The sequence below is a fragment of the Gadus morhua genome, chromosome 20 (assembly GCF_902167405.1).
Source record: "Gadus morhua chromosome 20, gadMor3.0, whole genome shotgun sequence".
Lineage (NCBI taxonomy): Eukaryota > Metazoa > Chordata > Actinopteri > Gadiformes > Gadidae > Gadus > Gadus morhua.
In genome coordinates this window covers 17,859,850-17,873,180 of record NC_044067.1, presented here as the reverse complement: position 1 = coordinate 17,873,180, position 13,331 = coordinate 17,859,850, and positions in this window count along the sequence as shown.

Here is a 13,331-nt window from a genome sequence, read left to right as displayed (position 1 = left end):
GTTAAAAGTACACACGCATATATTTGAATAAAATAAATGAAATAGCATCACATGATGATGCCAGAAAAAAAAATTATACATTCAAGGTTAACATAAAGAGAAACAAGGTGCTTGAAAAAAGTGCAAATAAAATGTGTGTCTGTGACTTGTATTGCTTGTAAAGTGATGTCAGATTTTTCATCATAACAATTATTAACAGATAACAACACTACAAAAGGTTTGGTACTTAGGGAGATGTAATGGGATGGGAAGCACTGGCTGCATACAGTGGAATTTGTTGACAGAAAAGAAAAAACAGACAGTACTGAATTATGCCAACTACTGAACAAAAAACAGCAACTACATAAACTGTAACCCCCTGGATGTGTTTAAGACTGGTAGTCACAAACAAATAAAAAAAAACTGTCCAGTACTCATAGCTCTATGGCTGTTAACACTGTGTGTTGGACTCTGAACTTACTTGCATACAAAAGGTTGAGGTTATGAAAGGTTGCTTATCAAAATAGAGTGAGTGTGTGTGTGTGTGTGTGTGTGTGTGTGTGTGTGTGTGTGTGTGTGTGTGTGTGTGTGTGTGTGTGTGTGTGTGTGTGTGTGTGTGTGTGTGTGTGTTCAGGCCAGCCATTAACTACTACTTAGGCTTTGAGGAAAGCGCTTCTTTCCAAAATGGTCCTAGCCCTGTTCCTGCGGCTACAGGAAAGGTAACCAGTTACACTGAAGACCCTCTCTGTAAATGCCTGAGAGGCTGACATCGCCAGGAGGTCCAAGGCCATAGGTTTCAGTGTTGGAAACGCATTGGAACAACACTGAGTTAACCAATACTCAGCACTTGTAGCAGTTGTCTGGTGGGACTCGGACAGCCCCTCTTTATATTTTAAAATCTCCTGCCTAATGTTTGTTGTCTTGGGCATCTTGGGCCTCGATGGACGATTGGCACTGAAGCACTTAAATCTACTCCGTTTTGCGGCGGTTGAATCTGGAGCCTCTGTACCCTCATTTGCGACTTGCTCATCATCAGTCAACTGCTCTTCTCGTATTTCCACTCTTTGTGGCACAAGATTATCAATGTAGTCTTCTGCCTTTCTGCCAAGATTCTGTACTTTGTTGTCATCATTTTCCAGAATGGTTTCAGCTACACAAGGGTCCACAAGGCATGCTGCTGCAGGAAGTGGTGAGAAGTTGTCAGCTGTTGTGTCAAGAAACACACTAAAGCGCCTATCCATGCTGGACAGCATTTTCTGAGCCAGAGTAGCTGCATCTTTGTAGCTTCTCCCATGTGCAAGTGAGAATTCCGACAGGTGGTTTTTGAGATCCAGGAGTACTGGCACAACAAGGGTAAGTGATTGAGTGTCACTTTCAAGTGACTTAGTGTGCTCCGCAAATGGCAGAAGGAGGTCTCTCAGCATCCTGATCTTCTGCAACCTGGTCTCACAGGAATCTGTGAAATGACTACGGTCGGACGCTTAACTCGAAATCCGTGGACACATCACGGAAACACGCCGATTTCCGTGATGTGGCCACGGAATTCCCTCCTATGCAAGTTAATGACGCTGATGTTCCGTGGCTCACACACGGAACATCACTCGTTGATCCCCGTTTCAACGAGCAAGTCGACCACGGGGGCTTAACTCAAAACCCGGGGTGGTCTCACTGAAACACTTAAATTGTCCTTGTTGTGTCCACGGAAGTTGCTCCAATGCAAGTAAATGACAATGATATTCCGTGGCACACACACAGATTCCCGTTTCAATCTGTGTGTGTGTGTGCTCCCGTTTCAATCTGTGTGTGTGCCACATTTGACCACAGTGGGGGCTTAACTCAAAATCCGCGGTGGTCTGACGGAATCACTTCAATTGTCCGTGATGTGGCCACGGAATTTGCTCCAATGCAAGTAAATTACACTGTTATTCCGTGGCTCACACACGGATATCGGCGTGTGTCCATCTTCCTGGGTGGGACTTGCTTCACTGATGCTCTTTCTGGAATCTAGCACAGGAATAGATACAATGAAACCCTTCCAACACAATACAGATGCAGCCAGTGGAAAATCGAACTGTTCTAAATATTAAGTAGCATTAGGGCTGGGCGATATGGACCAAAAGTCATATCTCGATATTTTCAAGCAGAATGTCGATATAAGATAAATATTAATATTTGTTGACGCAATAACATAGTTGCCGTTGCCGCGCTCCAACTCGTCATTCTACATCGGTGGCGCCTGCTTTCATTTCCAGCCTGCCTGCATCGCTGTGCTCGTTAACCTGTAACCTAGCAACCCCGGTTGCTAGGTTACTTGTTTATGTTTTATGTTTGGGTCTCACGGAGTGAGAAACCAAAAATTACCTTGGAGTTACCGTTATTAATATACCAACCTACTGTTTGGATTTACCGTTACTATTCCTACCGTTCGGAATTGAATACAGTTTGACACTGCCTCATATTTGAGAACATTACAATATAATATATAATATCACGGCCAAAAGCTGACAAAAGCGGCCTACAGCTTACGTTAAAATGTGAAACATTAACCACAGCCTCATGAGTTGGCATGATCTTTCGAAAATGGAAAGTACAATTACGTTAATGTCTTGCCTTACCTCGATTTCATGATGGAATACCTTGAGATGTCTCTTGATTTGTGGTGTTATTTCCTGTGATTTTGTGGCCGCATTTCTCCCCATTTTCTTCCCAACACATTCCGTTTTCTTTTCCACTTCTTTGTAATGAAAGTGTGTCCCAATTTTGTTTCATCTTTTTCTCCCAAAGACGATCCCTGGCTTGCCGGCCATCGTTCCCTTTCTCTGCGTCAGACTTAACTTTGTCCACCTCGACTCTGCATAGCCACCTTCCCACTTCTGGCCACCATTGTACACTGTATTGTATTGTATTGTAGTATTGTATTGTATTGTATTGTAGTACTTAACTGTGTAGCAACTGCAGTAGCTGCTATCATGGCTGTAATACAGGGAATTGATTGACCTAGCGATTGTGGTACTTGCACTTGGTTCTATGAACATCCTTTCTGTACCGACAGCGATATATTGATGCACTTCTTATGACAAATGTACTATTGTAAGTCGCTTTGGATAAAAGCGTCTGCTAAATGCCCTAAGTGTAAATCTTTCTCAAGTTTTCATTAACGCTACCCCAACAGCTGCGTGTTCTTAATCTAAATATATCAATAAATTATAATGCTGTGACAAGTGACCTGTATCCGGTCGCGAGCGTCTGCGCAGTGCGACCTGATACATTATGGAGCCAGTTTCCTATCATAATTCAAACCTGAAAAAAAAAGTTTCAAAGGCTTGTAAGTCTGGGTTTGAAAACTCAACACCTTGTAAAAAAGGTTTTGCAACACTGACAAAAGAGATTATAACCTGAAAAAAATTCAAACAAAAATTCAAACATCTGTAAACATGATTTTGTGTTCTATTTTACCTTCATCATTTTCACCAACACATTTTCAAAGTTCAAACAGTTTCACCAGCGCATTTGCAGAGTTTCAAATCTGGCACTGTTCTAACAGTGTATTTCATTGTTTCCCGGTTTTGAAACCTTGTAAATGGGATTCTGCAAACAGGTGTTCATACATTGAGAAATACGTTTTGAAAGGTTGAATATTTAGTTTTAAAAACTTGTAAAGGTGTACGTTTACGCCATTGCAACGTATTTTTTCAGAACTGACTTTTCAGCACTGACTTTTCAGAGATTTGACCACACAGGCGCAAGCTTTGAGTCACGTGAATATTGGCAGTGTTCTGTCGCACACTCGTTTTGAAAATGCTTTGAAAATGATGAAGAAGATAAAATAGAACACAAAATCATGTTTACAGATGTTTGAATTTTTGTTTGAATTTTTTTCAGGTTATAACCTCTTTTTTCAGTGTTGCAAAACCTTTTTTACAAGGTGTTGAGTTTTCAAACCCAGACTTACAAGCCTTTGAAACTTTTTTTTTCAGGTTTGAATTATGGCAGGAAACTGGCTCCATAATACATCCCCAGAATTAAACGAGCCAAACTAACGTAACAATTTTTATAGCCTAGTTTAGGTCAATGAAAATGAAGAGACAGTTTAGCAGAGTTTTGTAAAACACATTTAGTCTCGTTTTTATTCGTCAACAATATTGCATTGTGTATTTAATTATAGTTATTGTCACATGACCAGCATTTACGTTGCTTCTCGTCTTGTTTTCGTCACGTGATAAAGGTTTATTGACGAGACGACCCTACCAAAGGTTCGATGACGGCCCACCTCAACTGATTCAGTGAGTTTTATTTTTTATGGTTAGGTTGCTGAACCAGAGGTGCGTTCAAGTTCAGCGAACATAGGCGAACGTTCGCAACGAACGCGTTGACATTAAACAATTAATTTTGAACGATTTTTGAACACCGTTCTAAACAAACTGTAAACGAAAAAAATGGATACGAAGGCCATGGTATTACCGCGATCCATCTCTGTTTGTGGAGAACTACCTCTTCAGACAGTTTGCCTATGTTCGTAAACGTTTGCTTGCTTATGTTCGTTTAACGGAAAATGTTTAAAATCGTTCGCGAACGTTCGCTTATGTTTGCGATTCTGAACGCACCTCAGGTCACCAGGCTAAAGGAAAGTAGATTCAAAGCAAGCAAAGATTCTGTAAAACATAGTGAGCATTGTAGCTCCCTCCAGTCAACAGTCACGGACACAAGGCTTTCTTGTTTACGGGCATTTATTAGCTGAGTCTCATCATCCTCTTTGCCATCAAACATGCCGTGACGACATCAAACACGACTAAAAAAAAGCATATAAATCATACATGTGTTACATAAATACGAATATTATCAGAGAATAGCACATGATCATTACAAGTTAAAGAACTATGCAAACCTCATTGGCCGCGTTAAATTCAGGGAGTGAAACAGGTAACAGAGGCAACTACTCTCCTGTGTGTCTCTCGTTGAACTAACAAATGTAATATTACCGCACTTATCTCAACGAGCGGTTCGGCATGCGCTGCATGCTCCGATGCTGGTGCTACAAGAATAAACGTCACCTCAGAACAATAGTTCCGCTATACATTGATTACATTAACAGGTAAGCTTGTAAACATACTTAAAAATAAAATAAATGCAGATAAATATATAATATATATTTAAATGTGGTGTCATTCTTAATAAACTATTATTTTATAAAACTTAAATTTATTCTAATAATCCAAATTATGCAACTGTTTCTGCTGGCAGCTACAAGCATCTTTCTGTCAATATGGAAGGAGGACAGACAGTCCTTCAACAATGTAGACACTTGTTCGCCTTTTTATACACAGCCTCACAGTTTGCCTCAAAACTTAGTTTAGCTGTCGATGATGGCCCCAAGGTTTTTGTAATTGTGTACACACTCCATCTGACCATTTATACTATTTGGTTCTTTAGCCCTGGGGAGTTTCCTAAAGTCTACATACATATTTTTTGTTTTGGAAATGTTCATCTATAGAAAGGACCCCTCACACCAATCTACAAAATCCTGGATGACTGGGCCATGGCTGTCTCATTTCCTTGTAGCAGGCTGACAATTACAGAATCATCTTCATAGTTTAAAATTAATCTGTCCTCCCTGTTGCTGCGGCACATGTTGGTGTAAAGAATGAACAGAAGAGGGGACAGAACACAGCCCTGAGGGGAGCCAGTGGAGGAACAGATCTGGTCAGACAGGATGTAACCCAGGGTTACATAACACCTTTTAATTTAATCAGAATTTAATCAAAACCCAGTAGAATAGTTGTCACTTATCATAAAGAAATACATGGCTTGTATATTGTCGTTTTAAATAGTGAGACAAAAAAGTGATAGAGACATTTAAGAGGAAAGTATTGCAAATAAGTGCAATTATTTTATGATAACTGATTAATATGGTGTGATTTGTTTAATCACCTGTCAATTAAAAAGATTGCTTGGCAACTGTTCTGGCTCAGTAGCCAATAAGAAGTTAGACCCGCCTCTTCTAACCGCCAGTAGACGGCAGTTACGGTGATACGTCCTTTTCGGGACGAGCCACAGAAGAGAGAGATCGTTAGCAACTATTTTTTAAACAGTTGGTACATGAACAGAGATTCCCCCCGTCACTAAAAGTCCCGAAAAGCCCACACCTTGATTTCGAATCCCTTGGTGAGTCTCCCGGTGTAAATATTAGATTGAGAATTTTGCTTTTAGTATGGTAAATAACAGCTAACTAGACGCTACTAGCTGCTAACTAGCCGCGGCTAACGCTGTTTACTAACGTTCTAGCATAATGCGCAGTGACACTGCACGTGGCGTGCCATGACTGATCTGGGGTAGGGGATGTGAGGCCCGTTGCTGGGGCTGTGGTCTGCCGGCAGACTGTAGGTTTTGCGGTGGGTTGAGCATTTTCTTCCACTGTGTGATGTTGCGGTGTGTTGATGTGTCAGTGATGCTGCTAGCTGTGTATTTTCCTTATGGTGAAAAACAATATGAGCTGTAAAGCTGTGAGTTAATGGTGCTAGCTTTGAAATGATACATTTTTCCAGTGATCTATAGCTTGCTGAGTATGAAACCTGAAAGGTGACATAAAATAAGGGTATAAATAAGAAAGGTGTTTGTGATCACTTTTCCACATTTTATTTTAAATCATTTTAGGTATAATTGTTCTGTTTATCATTTTTTCTACTTAAATAAATAAAACCAAAAGGTAAGAGAGAAAAACAGCTTTGAAAATAAGGGAAAAAAAAGACACTCTCTTACCCTTTGAAATATATATCTCTTGTTTCCGTGTGTCATTTCTGGTGCAGACAGTTACCATATCTCTCCTTAACGAAGCCTAGAATCTTCTGGTAGTCTAGCCCATATATTGATTATTGATTGTTTACTAGTAGCAGTGTTTATTAAAAGACACCAGCTATCGGTTACAAGTACATCATTGACTCGCACTCTTTTTGTCCTATTAGTTAAAAAATCTAAAACCCAGCCCACAAGATTTTTGGTCAAATTAAATTGCTCTAATAGTCTTTCTGTTAAAATGTGGGGTTGAATTGTGTTAAAAGCAGAGGAGAAATCTGCAAATAAAAACTGAGCATGTTTTCCCTTGCATTCAAAATGTTTACATACATGTTTATCATAGTCACTGTGGCATCCTCAACGCCTCTGTGTAGCCTATAGGCAAACTGGAATTGGTCATTGGTCTTCTTTAAAATTTAATTTCTCACTAGTTTTTCAAAAGTCTTACATGAAAAGAGATGTCAGGGCAATAGGCCTAAAGTCATTTAGTGTTTTGGGGCACCTTGTCTTGGGTACTGGAACAACTACCGCATCCTTCCAACATTTCGGGGCACGCTGGGTTTGTAACGACTTATTGAAAATATCATGAAAAATTCTGCACAATTCCTTAGAACATAACTTAAGCAGTCTACCTCAAACATTATAAGGACCACAGCTTTTATTTGCATTTATGGAAGATAATGCCTTTTCTACATTACCCTCATCAATTGCAAAGTGATTCTGATCGACTAAAATATGACTGAGTTCCTGTATTTCTGTACTGAAGTCATAAGTGTCAAATCGGGAAGTTAATTTATTTGCAAGGTCAGAATCTGAATCTGAATGGTGACAGAGCTTATGTTTTTTGAGTTGTTGATGCCTGCAATGGATTTCATACTTGACCAGGCTGGGCCCAAGTTGTTCGCAGCCATATTATTGTCCAGAATTGTTTTGTTTTTAGCTCTAAGGATTTCAATTTTCAAATCTTTTGTGGCTGTGTACAATTCAGAGGCAGTCCCATGTTTGAAGGCACGTTTCTTAGCCTGTATGCAGGCTTTGACAGATTCAGTGACCCATGGCTTATTATTAGAATACAGAATGCTACATAAGAAAATTTTACATTGACTAACTGATCTAGGTCTTGCCCAAAAGCCTCTATGAACATGTCCCAGTTAGAACAGTCAAAACAGGCCTTTAAATACTGCACAGACTCTTCAGTCCAATTTTTAATGTCCCTTGTAGAGACCTTTTCCCTCATCAGAACATGGCCCCGTTTCCCGATATCGATGGATCTTTGCTCGTAAGATCATTCTCCCGATGGATCTTTCGAACCATCGATAATTTCTTTGGAGCGTTTCCCGAAACTCCTCTTAACGTGAACGCGCATTTGCTGCACTCACGACGATCGTAGGATTGTACCTGTCCACTGACATGGTGCTGAAACGGGCTATGACGCAGGGGGAGACGCAGGAATGTCGGAGGAAAATGGGGTTAAAAAGGGTTAAAATATCTCCCCATCAAGGCCAACCGCAGAGTAGCCTACGAAAAGAATAGATTGCAATAATATGAATGCTAAAGATATTAAAATACAATTGATTAAGCCTAGGCCGACATATATATCAGTCCTAATCCTGAGCGCACGATCGGGAGGTGGAAGTTGCGCTTTAGATGCCTTCACAAGTCCAGCGGAGGGCTCCAGTTTTCGCCGGCCAAGTCATGTGCTGTGATATGTGTGACAGCTATGTTGCACAACATTGCAGCTAAGGCTGGGGTAGCTTTGGTTGAACCGGAGGACATTGAGGACGATGACGACGAGGAAGATCGGTGTGAGGACGGCCTCCCTCATAACTACGCGGCTGGTTTTCATGCACGTCGTAGAGTGATTGAGACTTTTCTTTAACCCCCTCCACCCTCCCACATGTCACTAAACATTCCCGTCAACGTGACCAATCCCCACCATATCCCAGCCTATTTGCCTGCTCCTTTGCATTAATATTTTTTATTTTTTTTTTTTACATTATGTTAGGCTACGTTTTATGAGTAGCCTATGTCAGTCTGCACAAATCCCCCCCACTTTCTCTCACACATTTTAAGTGCCCTGCCTGCTCAAACATTTCCTGGACTGTCTCTCTCAAACTAAGAACATAATGGCCCACATTAGGCTCAGACGCACGTGATACACCATTACCAATGTGTTATAATAAAACGCATCCAATACTAGGAATGTCCGCTGGCTACGCCACTGAGGCTATAGTAGGCTAACGAGGCTCTTAGCGTCCTACGAGTACCCTGGAGCACTCGTTAGCTACTCGTGACTCGTGAGCGTTTTTAAGACGTTCGTTACCAAAGATGCTTTCGGGAAACGGTGTGAAAACTGTACGATGCTCGTACGACCCATTCTGCGATCCACTTAGGCTAAAGATGCTTTCGGGAAACGGGGCCCAGTTCTGTGCATGGGCATGAGATACACACAGTTGTGGTCTCTGTGGCCCAGAGAAGGTAGCGGAAGTGACTTATATGCCTCCTTTACTGACCCATATAGCATTGGTCACCCGTCTGGTGGGGCAGGTTACATATTGGTGAAAGTTGGGGACCGACTTCTTGAGGGAAACATGGTCGAAGTCACCCAATATGAAAGCCAGAGCCTCGGGGGGATAGATTGCAGCTTTTGTACTAAGGCATACACAGTTTTACAAGCGGAGGGGGCGTGTGCCCTGGGGTGGATGTACACAACTGTAATGAAGAGCTGGGGAAACTCACGGGGCAGGTTAAAGGGGCACAACCCACACTGATAAAAGTTCCACATCGGGATTACAGATGCGTTCTCTCACTGTTACCGAAGTACAGTACCTTTGGTTAATGTAAAGACATACCCCTCCTCCCTGAGTTTTATTCGTCACCTCACTGTTCCGATTTAAGCAGTGCGGTGCTCCAAAGCCAGTGATCATGAGGTCCGAGTACTGGTCGCGTTCGGTTAGCCAAGTCTCAGTGAACTCTATCACGCAGCAGTCTTTGTAATCCTTAAGGAAGCGGGCATTTCCCTGGAGTTCATCCAATTGTTTCTAATGGATTGGACGTTGCCCAGGATCATTGAGGGCAGCAGAAGCCGGTTGAACCGCATATTCCTCAGTCGTAGCCGGACGCATCCACGCTTACCCCATTTTCTTCTCCTTATCCCCCCTGTTTCTTCGTAGATGTTTTCAGGACAACTTCGGATGAGATCCGGAATCTGTAGCGTGATGTCTCGCACGCCAGCCGGTCTCACAAAGTTAAGTTGCAGCAACTCACTTCTACCGTATTGCCGTACAGGCAGAGATAATATCCAGGTATAACAGGAGGGATAGCAAAAATAGCGATGTGAAGCGAAAAATACCCATATCGCTTCAGTCAAGAGCACCGTGCAAAGTTAAGATCACTTGGGATGTTGTTATCCCCGACACAAACAAACGTGAAACATAAAAACACGATCAAAACATTAAAACATTGTCAGCCAAACTTTTCCTGCCGGTCGCAGCTTGTGCATGCGCCCTTTCCATTAAAGCCCAATGGATACGTCAAGCGATTCCCACAAATTTCTGGTATGCCAAACTTTCATCGTGGGGTTTTCGAACGTCGCAGAAGAAATAATCGCAGATCGCATGTCACATTACAAGACCTTGTCTCGGCGCCGACTTTTCAAAATCGTGTACGACTCGAGAATTAGTCTGCAACGAACGAGTCGGGGCAAAATCGGTCTGAAATCATGTTGTCTGAAGCAGCCATAAGGATTCTGTTTTCACATGCAGACATCTGTGAAAATAGATACAGGTTTCCCTCAAACCTGCTTCCCCTTATTCCTGTGTATCTCCTTCCCCCTCAATCACCAGCCAAACATTCTCTCTCATAACCCTTCCCTCTGTGAAAATGTGTCCTTCCATTCTTCCTTCCTTCCTTTCCTTTTCCTTCCTGCCTTCCCCTGGTCCAACCTCCCCACTGGTTGCTGTTGACTCCCTCTATTGCCTCTCTATCCCTCTCAGTCACCAGCCCCTTTATCTCAATTCCTCTCAATTAACCTCAAGCTCTGTATCAATATCATCTCTCTTTCGCTCGTTCTTCTCCCCCTTGCCCTCCTTTATTCATCCATTCTCGGGGTCTCTCCACGAAGGCACGATTAACCTAATGCCTCCATTATCCTTGACTTGACAGATGGTATATTTTGTAGCTCTATTTCGTTGTTGTGTTTCCAACATCAGGTCAGTACTGATTGTTGGAGGAGAACGTGATGACGGTTCTGTGGAAAGATCTAAGATGGACGAAATGAAACAGGAAATCTGGAGGGGAGAGCCATGAGAAAGTGTGAGAAGATGTGAGGTTCTGGATATGATCCATCGGGGCAATCAGTAGAACAGCGATGGACACAATGGAATGAGAACATAAGCAAACTAACTGCAAACGGGCGCATGAGGGTGTTATGATTCTTCAAAGGATCTGCGTGGGAGTTTGTGGAACAAATTAAATTTGATGAGGATAAATGTTTTGAAGATAAGGGATTATTTACTCAGAACGACCTGGAAGTTGATGCAGTCTTCTCTCTTCTTGTCCATGAACATCTTATGAGGAGTTTCTCATAGGATTATTGGACACGATGGACTTTGTAAAGGATATATGTTTTCAGATAAGGCGTTGTGTCCTGTCTAATAGGCTCAATACGAAAAAAAATCCTATGACTATCTCATTACATAGCATAGAAGCTCATCAAATAGACATCTGCGATCTTTGGCAGATCTTGACGTAGGAAACCTGACCTGGACCATTTGATAAAAGAAAAAAAGACATCAGCAGCAACATTAGAAGCTGCATTCTTAATCTGCCAAGAACTTGGTTAGAAATTAACCCCTTTACCTCATCCCCACACACATGAACAGGCATCTGGCAGAAAAAAAAGGCAGGATAGTGTAGTTGTTAGTGAGTTTAGTGACTCCCAGCCAAAATGTTCTGGGTTCAATCCCCGTTGTCTACACCCTACCAGTAGGCTTCCTTTAGCAAGACCCTTACCTGCCCATGAATGATATATATGAGTTCACTTGAATTTGCTTTAGATGAAACCATGTAACAAAAAATAAATCGGTAAATAGTTCAAACATGAAAGTTCAAACATGAAAAATATGGATTCAGGATGAATTGATTAAGGCTTTGATTTTAAAGACGTGAAACTGAGAGGCCTACAGGGACACATATGAGCTTGTTACAGACCACCCACCACTGTTTGAGATGTTGGAAGAACAGCTCCTATAGCCCCATATATGTAAGGACGAGAGCCAAACACACTCCAGGAAACAAGCGAGCGGCGGGTTTACATCGCCAGTGAGAAGGGGGTCATGATGCAGAACAAAACAAAACGACACACACGTACAGTTCATCTCCCTTACAACAGGCCACACCTTGTTGCCGAGCATTCAAACAAGCAATTGTGATTCAACCCCCACGATCATCACCGAAGATGATGACAAACATACGCATTAAACATCATCCAAACTTGGATGGATTATACATTCGAAAAAAGTTATAGTCAATCAGCCGGTCTCTAGGTCATGGCATAGATATGTCGAGAGATTTTCATTTGCCAAATACCCGACCATGCAACGTTTTTGGCGTTGACCCGGGCAAAGTAAACATTTAAACACAATGTGTTTTTAATCTCCACAGCAGAAAGGTGGGCGAAGGGTGGGGTTGGACACTGACGTCATCCAGGATCATCCACGGATCGTTGGCCTTGATTCACTCCTGACTCACTCAAAGTCCATGCTGTTAATAGGCTCTCGCTCTCGCTCTCTCTTTAAGGGCACCCCGGGGATACAGCAGTATCCATCCTGTACTACTGCGTCATCAAGATAGTCTCGTCTGGAAAACTCTTTAAAGATCCAACCCGTTTCAGTGTACGCATGCCTATCTATGGGTGTGTAGCTCGACATCTATCTGTCAATCTTTTATGTGTCTATCTGTCTGTTTGTCTATATATTTACCTAATGTGTTTGTCTGGGATTCTGTCTATCTATCCATCTGTTCCTCTGTGAATCTATCTGTCAGCCTATCTATATTTGTTTCTGTCTATCAGTCACACTTATCTATCTCTCTGCCTATCTCTCAACATGTGTGTCTGCATATCTCTGTATCCATCTTTCTCCCTTTCTGTCTGGATATCTGCCTGCAAGGGACAAAGCACATTGTTAAACATACAATGCACTTACTGTATTATATTCTTTCTTTTATATTCATACTTATTAATATGTATCAAAGCCAGAGCTAGGAGTTCAAGCTAAGAACAACCGCATCCCTCCACACAGAGGATATTTGTGAAATTGTTGAAGTGGTGGTGCTCTATTCCTCCTAACTCAGGGTCTGTTACCAAAGAAAAGCAACCTTGAAAAAAATGGTTTAAAAGTATCAGAGTATCATAAATCATGGCAGGGTGTTCAACAGCGAGGCTAAAGGCTACAAAAACCATGGCAAGCAAGTTATGTAGACTCATGAATACGGGTGACTAACAGACGAACTAACAGACGAGCTAATGTCTCCCACAGTGTGTTGGCAGTGAGTCCTGCTGT